Source organism: Pelodiscus sinensis, chromosome 19, assembly GCF_052426305.1.
Source record: "Pelodiscus sinensis isolate ZL-2025 chromosome 19, ASM5242630v1, whole genome shotgun sequence".
In the NCBI taxonomy this organism is placed as follows: Eukaryota; Metazoa; Chordata; order Testudines; family Trionychidae; genus Pelodiscus; species Pelodiscus sinensis.
The window spans coordinates 15,156,507-15,172,347 of record NC_143070.1 but is presented as its reverse complement, the minus strand read 5'-3'; the positions used below and the strand labels follow the sequence as shown (position 1 = coordinate 15,172,347).

The window sequence follows — 15,841 nt, the reverse complement described above, 5'->3', positions numbered from 1 at the left end:
GCTTCCTGGGGCTCCCCCATAGAGGTAGCACATCTCCATTAGGGGAGCCTGCCTCAGACTCATTCTGAGGCTTCCCTGCAGTGTAGATGCTCGTATTTTGGAATGTATCTTCCAGAACAGCTTATCCTGAAATACAGGGCAGTGTAGATGCACCCTGAGCGCCCAGGCCCAAGTTTGGGGCCTGGCAGATGTTTCAGAGGAGTCACTGTCAGTCTGGACTCATCACACTTCATGCAAAGGCTCTATAGAGTCTGAAAAAGGAAAGAGCAGGAAAACACGCCCAGAAAGGCAGCACTGATTGATACAAACTGCAACCCGCCCATTTCTCAGTGAACGAAACTGAAACTAAATTCTCTGGTCTCCCCTGCAAGTAGCCATGGCTGCTGCGAATCCAGCAAAGACACTCCAGGATGAAATGACCTGTCCTCTCTGCCTGGAGTATTTCGACGATCCGGTGTTTCTCGACTGTGATCACAGCTACTGCCAAGCCTGCATCACCCAGTGCTGGGGGGGGGGGGCTCACTGCAGACGTCTCCTGCCCCCAGTGCAGACGGACCTTTCCCCAGGGGAACCTCAGGCCGAACAGGCAGCTGAGGAGTATTGTGGACGCAGCCAGAGCACTCAGGTTGCTGGCAGGGAGGGAACCAGCCGCAGAGAGACTGTGCGAGAAACACCAGGAGCCTCTCAAGCTCTTCTGCAGGGAGGATGAAATCCCCATCTGTGTGGTGTGCGACAAATCCAAGGGGCACCGAGCTCACACCGTGATTCCTGCCGAGGAAGCTGCCGAAGAATTCCAGGTAGGGAAATGCCCACTGCGATTCCTGCCCTCATGGGACGGAGGGGAGCACTGGGGAGCAGCTCCCGCCCTGGGAATCTAGCCGATAGGATCAGGGGTGGGACTGCAGGAAGCAGGGACAGCCTGGTGATAGGGCACCTGAGTGACCCTCGTGGTATGGGGTAGTCCTGCCTCAGTTTCCCAAAAAAGACCCACAGTGGCATTTTTTTGTGGCCAGTAACAGTCCTGCTCTCCCAGCAGGGACTCTCAGGACTTTGAGGTCTCCTCTGTCTCCAAGGTCCAGGGTCTCCTCTGCCTTCTCCATGGACCTCCTCCCTCTGGCTTTTCCTGTGCCTCTGTTTGACATATCTCTCGCCGGGTTAGATCCCAGGACCCCTCACCCTGCGTTTCATTGTCCCTTCCTGGGGAGGAGAATTGACTACGTCACAGGCAGGGCTGACAACCAATGTTCCTGCTAATATTTTCCATCCATATGTGGAATAAATTTTGTTCTGTGCGCCAATGCATGTGTGTCTGTGCACCACCCGTAGAAACACCCGCTGCCAGCTGTGGGTGACTGGGCGCTCTGCTAATCAGCTGGGCTGCACTGGAATCTCTCCTGGCCTGCTGCCCAAGCACCCGGCCTACAGGGACCCTGCTGAGAGCGCCTGCCTTGAAAGCGTCAGCCAGCCTGTGCCCAGCCTCGTCCCCACCTACCTCTCTTGAGCCACAGGGAGCATCCCAGTCATGCAGGTTTCTCTTTGGGATTTATCTCTGCAGAGTCAGTGGGGAAACCTTGTGCCCAGCATGTGTCTGTTAGGGTTGCCAGATGGTTTAACCCAAAATACCAAAATCTCCCCCACCTCCAAAAAAAACACCAGGGAAAAAACATGGCCCCTTAAGAAATGCCTCTGAGGCCAGACAGCTCCCCTGCGGAAACAGATAAGCAGGGGGGCTGAGCCCAGTTGCTGAGTGTGTGTAGGGTTGCCAGGTATCCAATACTGACTCGAAGAGTCTGTGTTTTTGCCTCCTGGAAGGGAATAAAATCAGAAAATACCAGACATTTCAGGTGCACGGTATTTTCTGAATTTTTTTACCGTACAGGAGATGAAAATACCGCACTGTCCAGGTCAATTTTGGGCCTCTAGCAACAGGGGTGGACTGGAACGGTGGGTTACCGGGAATTTCCCGGTGGGCCGTTGGCCAAGGGGCCGGCTCGCTGGTGGCTGCTGGAGGAGGAGGGGGATATACCCAACAAGCTGCTCCTGAGAGCAGCTGTCAGAGTTCTGGCTCTGCATGGGCAGCACGGCCCTTTCTCCCTCCCACCCCTCCCCACTCTAGAGGTATAGTGAAGGCGGGTGGGGAAGCAGTTGCCCCCGCCCCCAGGCACAACGCTGGGGGGTGCCGGGTTGGGGTGGGACCATCGAGCACATGCTGCTCTTGGGTCCAGGAGCTGCCGGCCGGCAAAGTGCTGCTGCCGCTGAGCGGCTCTCTCCAAACTGCAGCTGAAGCAGCCAGCTGGGTGGGAGGACGGGAGCAGTGGTTTTTAAGGTACAGTAATTCCTCACTGAACACGTGCCCGCTTAACATGTTTTCGTGATAGCACGATTTTTTTTTTAGAGAACATTTCTCGCACAACACGACCGTCCCCGAAATAACATGATTTTCCCAAAAAGCCAGACGTTTGCCGACAGCTACATGGGGCTTCCCCTGCCTTCTTGCGTCTGGCGAGGAGGAGTTGCCGGGGAACAGCACGGCCAGCTGCGAACCTCCGCCTCTTTGCAAGGAGGCAGGGGAAGCTCTGCGCAGCTGCCGGCAACCAGCCAGCTGGCAACCATTCCTCCTGCAAGGAGGTTTAACAGTAGTTCGAATTAGGAGCTTTAATTCAAACTACCTAGTCCGTGCCACGTGTAGCCGTGGGCAGGTAGTTTGAACTACGGGGCATTTAAAAATGGCGGCTCCCGGGAACATGCAAATCCCAGGCTTCATTTGCAAGTTCAAATGCCTACATTAGCAGTGTAGACATACCAAAACAAATTTGGCCTTTGCCCCCGGGCACAAAACACCCTCGCTGCGTGCTACACCTCTGGTACAGACCTGCTTACACAGCCGTGCTCCACCTGGAGGGTCTGGGAGAATGGGGACTTCCCCCCACCCCCATGTTCCTGCTAATGGGAGCCAGAGCTGGTGCGTGGACTTCAGTAAAATTAGTCCCACGTGGCCCAGCTCCAGGCCCGGCATGTGGTCTGGAGCCCCACAAGCAGCTGGGTCCAGGGCTGTGGGGACTTCTGGGGCCCGACCACAGACTCCAGCCTCACAAACTGGAAGGCAGAAGGTGGGGGAGGAGAACGGTGAAATATAGGGGGAAGGAGAGGGAGAGGAAGGGGCTTGTGCTGAGGGGAGGGGGACAGCTCAGGGGAAGAAAGGGGAAGGCACCAAGGGACAGGGTGAAAGAGAGACAAATGCCAGGGGGCCACGTGGTGACAATGAGGAAAAGGGCAGGAGGGGAGGTGTCCGAGGGGGGGGACAGGGTGATGCTGGAGAGGAGAGGAGAGGAGAGGAGAGGAGAGGGGAAGGGCACTGGGAGTTAGAGGGGAGAGTGGGAGGTGCTGGGCGAAAGCTTGAAAGAAGGGCTGGGAATGAGGAAGGGGGTGATGGAGCAAGTCATATGTGAGGGCACAGGGGCATGAGATGAACAGGGGCAGAGGGTGGTGAAGGGGTGGGCATCATGGAAAAAGAGGGCAAAGGGGGCGGGGGCAATGAGGGAAGGGGAAGGCACCAGAAGGATGCAGGGCTAAGGGAAGGTGCAGGTGCCAGCGGATTCTGGGGGTGAAGCAGAAGGGCAGACACCTGCAGGGGAGGGACCAGCACCAGAGGAGAGAGGCAGGGCAGGTGCGTAGAGGGAGGTGTTAGAAGAGGGGATGAGGAGGGGTAGCTCACATGATCAGAGTGGGGCTACTGGAGGAGTGGGCATAGAGGGGAAAGAAAGGCTGGTGGAGGGGGGCAGGTCTCGGGAGGGCTGAGGGCAGTGCGAAGGGCAGGAGTCAGGACAGCAGAGGAGGGTGAGGGATTGGGGGGCAGCAGGCACCAGGGGAGCTGATGGAGCAAGGAGAAGAGACATGGCAGCAGAGGGAAAAGGTAGAGGTTTATAAGATCTTCATTAATAACGTGGGTGCCACAGTGGACCATCCAAACAAGCCACCTGAACTCAGTACAGGTGCACAACACAAAATTCATTCTGCTCATGGGAGGAAACTCTTAAAGGGAACACTTCCCCCAGCCTCTCTGCCCCCGAGTTAATGTCACACATGTTGGGTTAATGCAATTGCAGGATAGTTGCATGAGGGGGGTTCGGTGGGGGCCAACTAATCCCTATTGGTAGGAGGATGGTGGGAAAAGTCCTTAGGAGGGGTCACATGACACCTTTTACTTCTGGTCATGTGTCCTTCTTGCCCCGAGAGTGTTACCTCCAGAGGCCTCGCTCATGGGGGTCAGTAGCATGGTTAACAGGGGTCGGGGTGTGTGTGGCTAATGGGGGTCAAAGAGTAAATTAAAAAACATTCTTTGATGTGAAAAAGTGGGCCGTTCTCAACCCATTTCCCGGGCCTATTTTGATTGCCAGTCAACCTCTGTCTGGCAACCCTGGTTTCCATGCTGACGTTCATGGCAATGGCAATAACTGGTAGTGAGTAGAATGCACTGGTGTCTATAGCACCGGCCTCCCCGGGCCCCAGGGAGCAATTGGGGCCCCGTGGGGCCAGGCACCCTATGGACAAGCCAGCCAGAGAGAGCTCCTAGCCCCAGCCACAGCCTCATGCACACGACCCGCAGCAGGCGGGTAAAGAAAGAAGCAGGGGTGGGAACGGGAGAGGGGCACTGAGGATTGTTTGCAAACACCTGCAATCGCCAGAGCTAGGTCATCACGGGTGGCTGCCAGGCCAGATTTCCACCCTGCACCTGCCTGGCTGTGTCCCTCCTCTACACCTCACTCCCTACCCCCATGCACCCTGGCTTCTCAGGACATCCCCGATGCTCTCAGTGTCCCTCCTTTCCTCCAGCTCCCTCCCCTGCGATCTCCCCCACCCCTGTGCATGCAGCCTCTGAGTATGTGACCCCAGCTCCCTATGGTAACAAGGTCTGACAATTTCAAACCCTCTGAAAACACTCCCAGTGTCTATTACTGTGACTCTGTCTCTGATCTCATAAACCTGCCGGGCCCTGCAGTCGTGAGTAGTGTGTGGTTGTGCTGGGCCAGCTCCCCTCCCTCTAGTCCTGAAACTAACAAAAACAGAAACAAAACTAAAAACCTAAACATCTTCGCTGGCAGGACATTACAGAAATGAGTTGAACCAAAAATTATCTATTTTTAAATTATTAGCAAATCTCACATTTGATTTTTTGCTTAGTCACATGAAATATTTCTGCGTCTGCAGGAAAGGCTCCAGGCCCATCTGAAGACTCTGAGAATCAAGAGACAAAAGCTGCTGGGACTGAAAGTGAACAGGGAGAAGACCAGCCAGAAATACCTGGTAGGTACTTAGTATTATGACCCTGCCTTTCTAGCGAGCCAGAGGGAGCTGATCCCGAATCAGACCTAAGGAGCAGCCAGGACAATCTAGTGACCAGATTATTGTTTCCCTTGATCAGCCGGGGAATGAGCACCCAGAAATTACAATTCATTGTTTTAGCAGGATCCCTCCTTGGAGTTGGGCCCTAAACCAGCCACTTCCACCCGCTGGCTATGTCTAGACTGATTTTCCGGAAGTGCTTTTAACAGAAAAGTTTTCTGGAAATTCTTTTAACAGAAAAGTTTTCTGGAAATTCTTTTAACAGAAAAGTTTTCTGTTAAAAGCATTTTTGGAAAAGATCACCTAGATTGGCACGGATGCTTTTCCACAAAATCACTTTTTGCGGAAAAGCGTCCGTGGCTAATCTACACGTGCTTTTGCTCAAAAAAGCCCCGATCGCCATTTTCACGATCGGGGCTTTTTTGCGCAAAACAAATCTCAGCTGTCTACACTGGCCCTTTTGCGCAAAAGTTTTGCGCAAAAGGGACTTTTGCCCGAATAGGAGCAGCATAGTATTTCCGCAAAAAGCACTGATAGGAAGTCAGTGCTTCTGCAAAAAGTAGGAAGTCAGTGCTTTTGCGGAAATTCAAGCAGCCAGTGTAGACAGCTGGCAAGTTTTTCCGGAAAAGCGGCTGATTTTCTGGAAAAACTGGCTAGTCTAGACACAGCCTCTGTGAATTTGTGGACTTCTTTAGAAGTGTCAAAGGGAGGTTCTGTGACCCCTTTGAAAATTGATTGTCTGTGTGAACAGCTGAATTCTATCCAGTGCTTTTTAGTCCAAGTCTTTTACTGATATGGTCCATGGCCCCAAAGGCACAAAGACCACAGGTCGGAAACCACTGTCATACCCACTGTAAACTGAAGCCTCTGGGGATAGTCAACTTAGCCTGTGTGACGGCGCGTTGGGGGTCCCCCGTCTCCTGCTCCCCGAAATGGCACAAACAGACTGCACCAGCCGGTGGAATAGAGGAAGTTTATTGCCTCTCCAGGATACAGCACAGCACAGATGGAATCTGGTCACAGAGCTGGGCTAGGATGCCTCAGGCCCCCTTGAGATGGGGGAGACTGGGCCCCTAAACTCCAGCCCCTCTCCCTAGGCTGTCTCCTCCATGCTCCCAGCCCACAACTAACTCACTCTCTTTCAGCCCTGCCCCCCAGCCAGGGCAGCATTCCACCTTCCTTTGTTCCTCTCCATGGGGGGTGTCTGGCCACTGGTTTGCATAGTGACTCATCCTGTTTTGCTGGGTCGTGGTACCCACAGCAGTCAGTGGGGGTTACCCCAGAGCCAGCAGCATAGAAACCAGCCAGGTACCCCCACTACGTCACAGCCTGTAACAGGATAAACTTAAAAAACAACAAATAGGCTGGTAGCACTTTAAAGAGTAACACAACGTGTAGATGGTTTCATGAGCTTTCATGGGCACAGCCCACTTCTTCAGATGAGAAGAGACCTTATTTCTCATGGAACGAGGTTTACAGAAGTCAGAATAGAGCGGCCTGTTATTTTGAATTTATTTATAAATATCAGAATTGCTGTGGAATAACTGCTGCTATTCTGTAATAACGCTGCTGTGTAAACGCACCCTTTCTGCCCGGACAGTTTCTCCATTGCTGTCGTTCACTTTGGGTGCCTGCTTTTCTCTCACAGGTTCATTTGTTTTTTTCTTCCCACCTGTCTCTGCGAGCGTGGCTCTGCGTAGACCTGAACAAATGCTAGATCTTTGCTGGCAGGATATTAACAAAATTAGTTGAACAAAAAAAATCTATTTTTAAAATTATTAGCAAATCACAAATTTGATTTTTTTGCTTGGTCAAATGAATGTGGGCGGGGGGAGGGAGCAAAAATCAGAATGTTTTGTTTCAAGTTGACCATTTCCTTAAAAAATAATTTTATAAAACACAAGGATAGTTTCAAAAATAAGTCAGACTTTAAACTCTAGAAAAAATTAAGCAAATATGTTTATTTGTCATGTATTTATTTCTGCATCATGACAACCAGTGACATCACCAGTAATTCATTAAATGTTCCTTTGGTGACAAATCTGCATTTTCCCAGGAAAAAAATGTAATGCGGAAAATGTCACCAAGAGCTAGTGCTGAGTCCTGCTCCCTGCTGCTTTGGCTCGGCGTCACTGAGACCATCAGCCACACACGATCCAAAGCATGTCAGACACGGAAACATCCTTTATGAGATTCTGGGGCCGTATGGGATGACGTGAGAAAATTCTCTCTCTAGTAACTGCAGGAGACTGTTCACTGTCTGGTAACTTAGAATTTGCAGAGATTCCCCCCTGCACACTCAGCGCTCTGAGAAGGACCCCAGGCTCCATCCATGTTCCCCTAGTGATGGTGATGTTCTTCCTTTGGTTCTTCTTCCAGAAACGGACACAAGCCGAGCGGCAGAAGATTGTGACCCAGTTTCAGCAGCTGCGGCAGTTCCTGGAGGAACAAGAGCGACTCCTGCTGGCCCAGCTGAAGAAGCTGGACAAGATGATCGTGAAGGCACAGACTGAGACTGTCACCAAACTCTCGGTGCAGATTTCCCATCTCAGAGAGCGGATCCGGGAGCTGGAGGGGAAGTGTCAGAAGCCAGCGAGTGAATTCCTGCAGGTGAGACTGAGGGGGAAATTCCCCGGATCCCACCCCAGAGACAGGACAGCCCCTAACAGGTGGGCACAGGAGTCAGAGGTCACAGGGCAGCTCCGTGTGCGCCCTCCTGGCATGGGAATTGTTGTTTTATGCAGACCCACAGGCACAGAGAGACTAGAGAAGGGGAAGCCCCATTTGCTCAGGGATCCATGGCCCTGGGGCCAGGCAAAGCCTAGTTCTCCTTGCTCCCCTCGCTCGCCAAATCCCTCCCTTGGAATTCACAGTGTGTGTCAGGTGGAACTGAAACGCTCTCTCTCTCTCTCTCTCTCCCCCCCCCCCCCGCCTCCCCCAGGACATCAGAAGCACCTTGAGCAGGTCAGTGGCTCTCACCCCCTCACAGCGCAGGAGAAACACTGGGCAGTGAAGTTGTCGCTGCCTCTCCCCAGGGCTCCACAGCAGAACGTGCGGGAAGGTCACATTTGGGATTCAAATCTCTGACCCATTTAACCCTGAGGCCCTCGCCCCTTTAGAGACGACTCTGCAACTCCCCAGGGAAAGGCGCAGACTGGCCTGTGGTATATTCTACCCATGTCACCTCCCTGGGGACTGGCTGCCCCAGGACTGAGGGGTGGGACGTGGGCCTGTCCCTGCTGGGCGCTGGGCACCATTCAGCCCAGGGCAGCAGGGACCCAGGGTCCGTCCCGCCCAAGGGCTGTTTGGAGACCTGTGTGGGATGAGCCGGGGAGGGGGAGCTGGTGTCTCAGTCTAGTCCAGGGGTCTCTGACCTTTTTAAGCACAAGGTCACTTTTTGAATTGAAGTGCAATCCAAGATCGACCTCAAACCCACCCTGGCCCCACCTCCTCTGTGTTACTGTTTGGAGAGCTGTGTGGGATGTGCTGGGGAGGGGGAGCTGGTGTCTCAGTCTCGTCCCCAGCTGGCAGATTCTACATCCCTTCCCCCGGGAACCTCCGGTCCCTCAGCGCCTGGAGGCCCAGGAGTGAATTAGCCGTGACTCAGTTCCCCTTTGTCCCCAGAGCTGGTCTCCTCAGGCCGGACATGAGGAACATTCCTGAGTCCCTGTGGGGAAGGTCGTCCGGCCGAGGGCTGCGCTGCCCCTACTCTCAGGCTGGGAGAACTAGGGAAATTCTAACTCCCGGCCCATCAGGGCAGCGACTCGCTGGCCAGAGGGTAAGAACTGAGTCACTCAGTGCAGGGTCACCATGGGACATTGTTTCTCTCCAGGTGTGAGGAGGGGCGGGCCCAGCAGCCAGAGGAGATGGCTCCTGAATTGGAAGAGCGAGTCCGTGAATTCTCCCAGCAAACTACTGCGCTGTCGAAAACACTGGGGGAGTTCAGAGGTACCTTGGGGGGACCGAACAGGGTGCATGGCACAGACTGGGGGTGCAGGACACTCAGGTTCGTTAATTTAACCCTTCTGTGTTCAGAAGCTTTGCAATGACACTGCCTGTGAGAGTGAGAAACGCCAGAGAGAGAAACAAATTCTGCCCCGTTCCCTTCTCCTGGGGCATAGGTGTGTCATGATGCATTTCTCCTGTGATGCTCTGACTGCCCTGTACGATGTCTGACATGTTACGCACAGGCAGACTGAACACCAATTAGCTCTGCTCCAGTCACCTTTGTCTCATTTTGTGAGAAGTAGGGTTATTTCGAAAGAAGGGTTTGCTCTCGAAATAACTGCGTCAAGACAGCGCCTGTTATTTCGAAATAGCGGCCGGACATGTTTATGTAAATGAAGCACAGGATATTTAAATCCTGGCATCATTTGCAATTTGGAATGTCTGCATCTGCATCCCTCTCTCGAAAGAGGGAGACCTGCCCTTTGAGACCAAGGTTACTGAAGGAAACATTTCCCTTATGGCCAGCACACGGCTCGCCAATCAGTCAGTGTAAATGCTCAGTCTCAGTTTTTCCAGACTCATGAATAAAAAAGGCCCCTGGTGCCAGTTCTCAGCCCTTCCCGTACTGGCTAGTGCCAAGCAGACACAGCGGAGACGGGACAGGGCCTGGGCGTAAGGGCGGCTCAAATCAATTCCCGTCTCACCGAAGGTCACAACACTAAGGCTCAGATTTACTCAAATCCCTTCGCTTGGGCTCCTGCATCTCTCCCAGCCCGAGGGCTGCAGGGCGGGGGCCCCAGGGCAGTGCAGCCCCCAGCCACAGGTGGGGTCCATGGGAGCTGCAGGGGCCCAGCCCCCCGAGAACCAGGGATGCAAACCTTGTGTCTAACCCATTATCCGACAGAGCAGGTCTGGCTGGCGACGGTCCCTTCCCCCTGGAGCAGCCCCCGACCTGCAGGGCTCTCACCACCAGCCCTGGGCGGGGGCTGCTGCCGACTTCCTGCTCCCACTGGAGAGCCCCGTCCCCCGCGGGCCCAGGAGCAGCCCCCTGCCCGTGGCCGGCGCGGAGCCTCTCCAGCCCCACCGGGTCCTGGTGAACCAGCCCAGGGAGCACGGCCCAGCCAGGGTGCTGCCTCCTGGTTAGCCCCTTAACCGGGCACATCCTGCTGAGAGCCAGGCCCTGGGCCAAAGGGCAGCACCCGACCTCTGAACCCTCAGTCACAGGCCGTTTGTTCGAGCTGGGCCCAGCCCCACCCTGAGCTCTGGTCCTGCCTGGCCGCCCGTCTGGGCCAAGGGGCTGCAGGGAAGGAGAAAGCCCCTCCCCCACGGCAAGGGGTCCCTCCAGCACAGGGGCCTCTGGTGCCTCCTCCCAGCAGCTGCAGGCCCAAGGCCTGTCCCTGAGGGGTGGGGGAAGGAGGGACAGAGGCGTGTCCCTGAGAGGGGTGGGGAGGGGCGGGGTTGGAGGGGTGGGGGAAGGAGGGACAGAGGCGTGTCCCTGAGAGGGGTGGGGAGGGGCGGGGTTGGAGGGGTGGGGGAAGGAGGGACAGAGGCGTGTCCCTGAGAGGGGTGGGGCTGAGGAGGGTGGCGGAAGGGATTTCACTCTGCAAACCTGAAATCTCACCTCTTCTATCCTTCCCCCTCCAGGCACTCTGCCGGCTGCACTGGAGGCATCCCTAGGAGTGCACAGACCAGGTGAGCTGCCTCGAGCCCCCTCAGAGCCAGGCCTGGGCGCAGTGCGGTGCCCTAACACAGGCAGGCACCGGGCAAGCCGCAGCCAAACTACCCCCCTCCCCAAACCCTGGCTTTCCTCCAGGCCAGGGGCACCTCCTGCACCCAATTCCTCATCCCAAGCACCCCCCAAAGCCCACAGCTACAGCCCACCCTCCGGTCCAGAGTCCCTCCCCAAAACTGGAGCCCCCTTTGCATCCCAAACCCTCATCCCCAGGGCTCCCCAGAGCCCCCAGCGCCTCCAGCACCCGGCTCCCTGCCTGAGTGTGCAGCCCCAAGGGCATCCTGCCCGGCCCCGAGAGGGACAGAAGGGGAGTCGGTGACGTCTCTGCTGCCGCCAGCCGGAGGCTGAGCAGCCTGGTGTGGGGCAGGTCGGAGCTCAGCCCAGAGCCCCAGTGCGGCGGAAAAGGAGTCGATCCCAGACGGGCCGTTCGCGGGAGACGTGTCCCAGGGGGAATCACAAACCCTGCCCAGAAGCAGCTGGGACCCAGGGACATTTCAATGGGGAGGGGCCTAGCCGAGCGCAGGGCCTGGATTCAGCCAGCCCTGACCAGGCAGTTTCCATCCCGTCCCTCTGGGGTCCCCGGCCCAGAGTTGCTTGTCCCCGGCCCAGGGAGAGGGGGGCAGATTCCCAGTGTCAGGGCCCCTCTGATCCCTTCTCTCTGCCACGGCCCCTCCCTGCCAGAGGAGTGAGCTGCCCCTTGGGCTGGGCCGAGACCTCAGGGCTGCTCCCCACTCAGAGCCGGGCGCCCCAGGAGGCAGGAGAGTCCCTGAGTCACTGCCCAGCTGAGGCAGATTCTGTCCCTGACGCCATCGACCCCCCCAGGGCCGAGCTCTGCCCCTCATGCTCTGATTCTCCCCCAGCCAATGTGACTCTGGATCCAGACACCGCATATCCCTGGTTCGTCCTGTTGGGGGATGGGAAACGTGTGAGATGGACAGGGACACGGCAGCCACGGCCCGACACCCTGGAGAGATTTGACTATGTGCCCTGTGTGCTGGGCAGTGAGGGCTTCACCTCGGGGAGACATTACTGGGAGGTGGAGGGTGGGGATGGGCGATGGGCTGTGGGGGTGGCCAGAGAGTCTGTGAGCAGGAAGGGAGAGATCAGCCTGAGCACCGAGAATGGGATCTGGGCTGTGGGGCAGTGGTGGTGGGGGCAACCCTTCCAGGCTCTCACTGACCCTCACACCCCTCTGCCCCTGAGCCCCCCCAGCAGGATCCAGGTTTATCTGGACTGTGACCGGGGGCAGGTGACATTTATCGATGCTGATACTGAGGCCCCGATCTTCACTTTCCCGCCGGGCTCCCTCCCTGGGGAGAGAATCCGACCCTGGATCTGGGTGGGGGACACAGACACTGAGCTCCGACTGTCTCCCTGACAACAGCCTCTCTGGCCTCACACCCGCCAGTCTGTGTGACCCTGGAGGACTCCCCTGTACCCCGCCCCTGGCTCCTCCTCTCTATGGCTTCTGAAACCTCCTCTCCCTCCCTCCCTGCAGCTCCCCTTAAGGGAGGTGGAAGGACCCTACTGCAGCCCCAGACAGCAGACAGGCCTGAAGGGCAGAGCTGGGGGCTGGGCACGGGGAGAGCTAACAGCCGGGCTGGGGACAGGCAGAGTTCAGATCAGCTCACACAAATTGACCAACCCAACGGCTCTGCCCCTCACTATCCCCCCGGATTAGGGGCTCTGGGGTCCAGCTGGACTCAGGAAAGCAGCCGGCCCTGGCTCCTGAAGCTGCTGCCTGCTGGGAACGTTGCTCTCCCCGGCAGAGCTGGAGACAAGGAGCGAGCTCCAGGCAGGGGCTGGGCTATTGCAACGCTGAACGGCGCTGCCTGGAATTGTAGCTGCCCAGAAAATCCCTGGCACGACGCTGTGAGCCCCCAGCCTGAGTGATGGGGGATGGGAGTGTCTGGGACAAGCCAGCAGGCCCGGCAGGGAGCTGCCTGAGCTAGTCTATGGGGGGCGCTCACCAGGGAACATCAGAGCAGCCAGACTGGGTCAGACCAAAGGCCCATCCAGCCCCGTGTCCTGTCGGCCCACAGTGGCCAGTGCCAGGTGCCCCAGAGGGAGGGAACAAAACAGGGAACGTCCAGTGACCCCTCCCCGTCACCCATTCCCAGTCCCCCACACACAGAGGCAGGGACCCCTCCCTGCCCAGCCCCTGTGTAACTTTTGTGTCGGGAACTGAGAGTGAATCATTCGCTTTAATAAAATGTTTCCATCTGCTCCTGTCTGGTTGCTCTCTGGTGTGTTCCCACCTCTAGGAAATGGATTGTTGCCGCAAAGGGGGATTTCTTGCGCAAGAAATCGCTATGGCTAAACTGGCCATCAGCGCTTTCTTGCGCAAGAGGGCGTCCACATCTCTTGTGCAAAAGCACATGCCAGTGTAGACGCGCTCTTGTGGAAGACTTTTTGGGCAAGAACTCTTCCGCAAAACAGTTCTTGCGCAAGAAGCTGCCAGTGTAGACGTAGCCTGAGGGATACAGGAGTCAGAGTAAGAAGTCCTACAGCTTGGCAATATTTTGAAACCATTTTGAAATAACTACATGCTGTGTAGAGGTGGACTAACTTATTTCAAAATAAAGTTGCAGTGTAGACACAGGGGCTGTGTCTACACTGGGCCACTTATTCCGGAAAATCAGCCGCTTTTCCGGAATAAGCTGCGAGCTGTCTACACTGGCCCTTGAATTTCCAGAAAAGCAACGACTCTCTACTGTACAAAATCAGCCGCTATTCCGGAAAAACTATTCTGCTCCCGCTCGGGCATAAGTCCTTATTGCGGAAAAATGTTCCGGAAAAGGGCCAGTGTAGACAGCCCAGTAGTCTTTTGCGGAAAAAAGCCCCGATCGCGAAAATGGCTATCGGGGCTCTTTTCCGGAAAAGTGCGTCTACATTGGCCACGGACGCTTTTCCAGGCAGTGCGGAGCCGGCACGGCTCTCCCATTGGCCTGGGGGAAGGGCGCGGGTGAGTCACTCCGCTAGGGGCTGTGGGCGGGAGGGAGAGGCAGAGGACAGGTGGGGTGGAGTAAAGCAGTCCCTTGCCTCCTCCTTCTGACTGTTCCATCCCAGCACAGGGCCATGGGAACGGGGACCCCGGTTAGCCAAAGGATTCGGAGCAGCGGGGTGTCCTCCAGCCCTGAGCTGAGTCCAGCCTCTCAGGTCCAGCTCAACCACTCCCATGGCTCGCCCAGGTACCAAACCCAGGTCAATGGAACCCTCCCCCCCCCAAGTTCTCACATTCCTCTGTCCACAGGCCCCGAAACCTGCCTCTCTGCAGCTGCTCCCCTGGCAAAGGCTGCAGGTCTGGTTTCTGCCTCTGGGCCGTGGCTGCGGAGGGAGGGGCCGTAGCCAGGGCCAGCTCTAGGTTTTTTGCCACCCCAAGCAAAAAATTTTTGGCCACCCCCCTCCCCTGCCCTTGGCCCGCTGCTGCAGGAGAGGCCCTGAGGAGGAAACCCCCCTTGCACCTGGCGGCTCTTTGACTCCCACCCCCCTCTGGCCAAACCCAGCCTAGTCCTGTCCCCCCTCCACACACCCCGACCCCCCCCACTGAACCCAGTTTCCACCTTCTCTCCCCTCCCAGCCAAACCCGATCCCCCACTTCCCCCTACTGACTCTGTCTCTTTCTCCGCCGAAGCCCCGTGTCCCCTTCCCTACTTTGAATAAGATCCTCCGGAAAAGGGCGCTTTTTCCGGAGGATCGGGGCCAGTGTAGACGCTCTTTTCCGGCTTTTCTAAAAGCCGGAAAAAAGCGGCGGACATTTTTATTTAAATGCCGCGGGGGATATTTAAATCCCCGCGCATTTCCTTACTACGATGGCTGAAATTAACATGCCCCTTCCGGAAAAGGGGCCAGTGTAGACGTAGCCTTAGTGTTTTTGTCCTTACACCGGCAGTGGGTAAAAACATCAAGGGGAATTGCCTCTTCTTGTTCCTTCCCTCTCCCATTTTTTTCCTTCTCCCCCCGCCCCTATTTATTTTGGTCTTGGACATCCAACTCCAGTCACCTGAAGCAGCGGGCTGTGCCCACCAAAGCTCACAATCCCATCTACATGTGTTGTGAGTCTATAAAATGCTACCAGATCATTTGTTGTTTTTTAAGTGTATCCTGTACAGCACTGGTCTCCAACCTTTTTACACCCAAGATCACTTTTTAAATCTCAGAACAGGCGCACCGCACCTTCCTTGAAGCCCCTCCCCTTCCTTGAAGCCCCTCCCCTTCCTTGAAGCCCCGACCTCTCTATTCTCCTCCTGCCCATCACTTGCTATCCCCAGCCCTTACTTACACACTGATAAACAGTTTATTTTTAAATTATGCAATACATACAATTATAGTTATGAAATAAATAGTCTGTTTTTTATTCATGCTATTTAAATCTAAAATGAAGCATTTATAATTATACATTTTGTGGGGACAGAGTATTGCGGCTGGGGGCAGGGGAGAGGGAACAGGGTGCTGGGAGGGCAGAGGACAGGATTCTGCAGCAGGGGACAGAGTGCCAGTGGGGACAGAGTTTGGGGAGTGGGGATGGGAATGGGGACAGAGTTCTGTAGCTGGGGACAGGGCAGTGGGGACAGAGTTCGGAGAGTGGGGACCCCAGCATTCTGTAGTTGAGGACAGGGGAGTGGGGACAGGGGCATGGGATGCCAGTGGAGGCAGAGAGTCCCCTGCATCTCCCTCCTCCCAGTATTCCCCCCCCGCCGGGAAACCAGCGCTTGCCTACCCCGGGGCCGACCCCCGCAGGGAAGCCCTGCACGCCCACCTGCCCCGGGGCCAACCCCCCGTGCAGGAAAGTCTTGCGCGCACCTGCCCCGGGCCAAC

At 56.1% G+C, this 15,841-nt stretch overlaps 1 pseudogene across 1 annotated transcript; it reads left to right on the top strand.

Moving 5' to 3' along the window:
* Nucleotides 1-351: 351 nt before the first annotated feature.
* Nucleotides 352-13,278, top strand: LOC142823241 (zinc finger protein RFP-like; annotated as a pseudogene). The gene is made up of 6 exons (XR_016347281.1): nucleotides 352-797; nucleotides 5,209-5,304; nucleotides 7,723-7,953; nucleotides 8,285-8,307; nucleotides 9,176-9,291; nucleotides 11,815-13,278. The product of XR_016347281.1 is annotated as a zinc finger protein RFP-like (transcript).
* The last annotated feature ends 2,563 nt before the right edge of the window (nucleotides 13,279-15,841 follow it).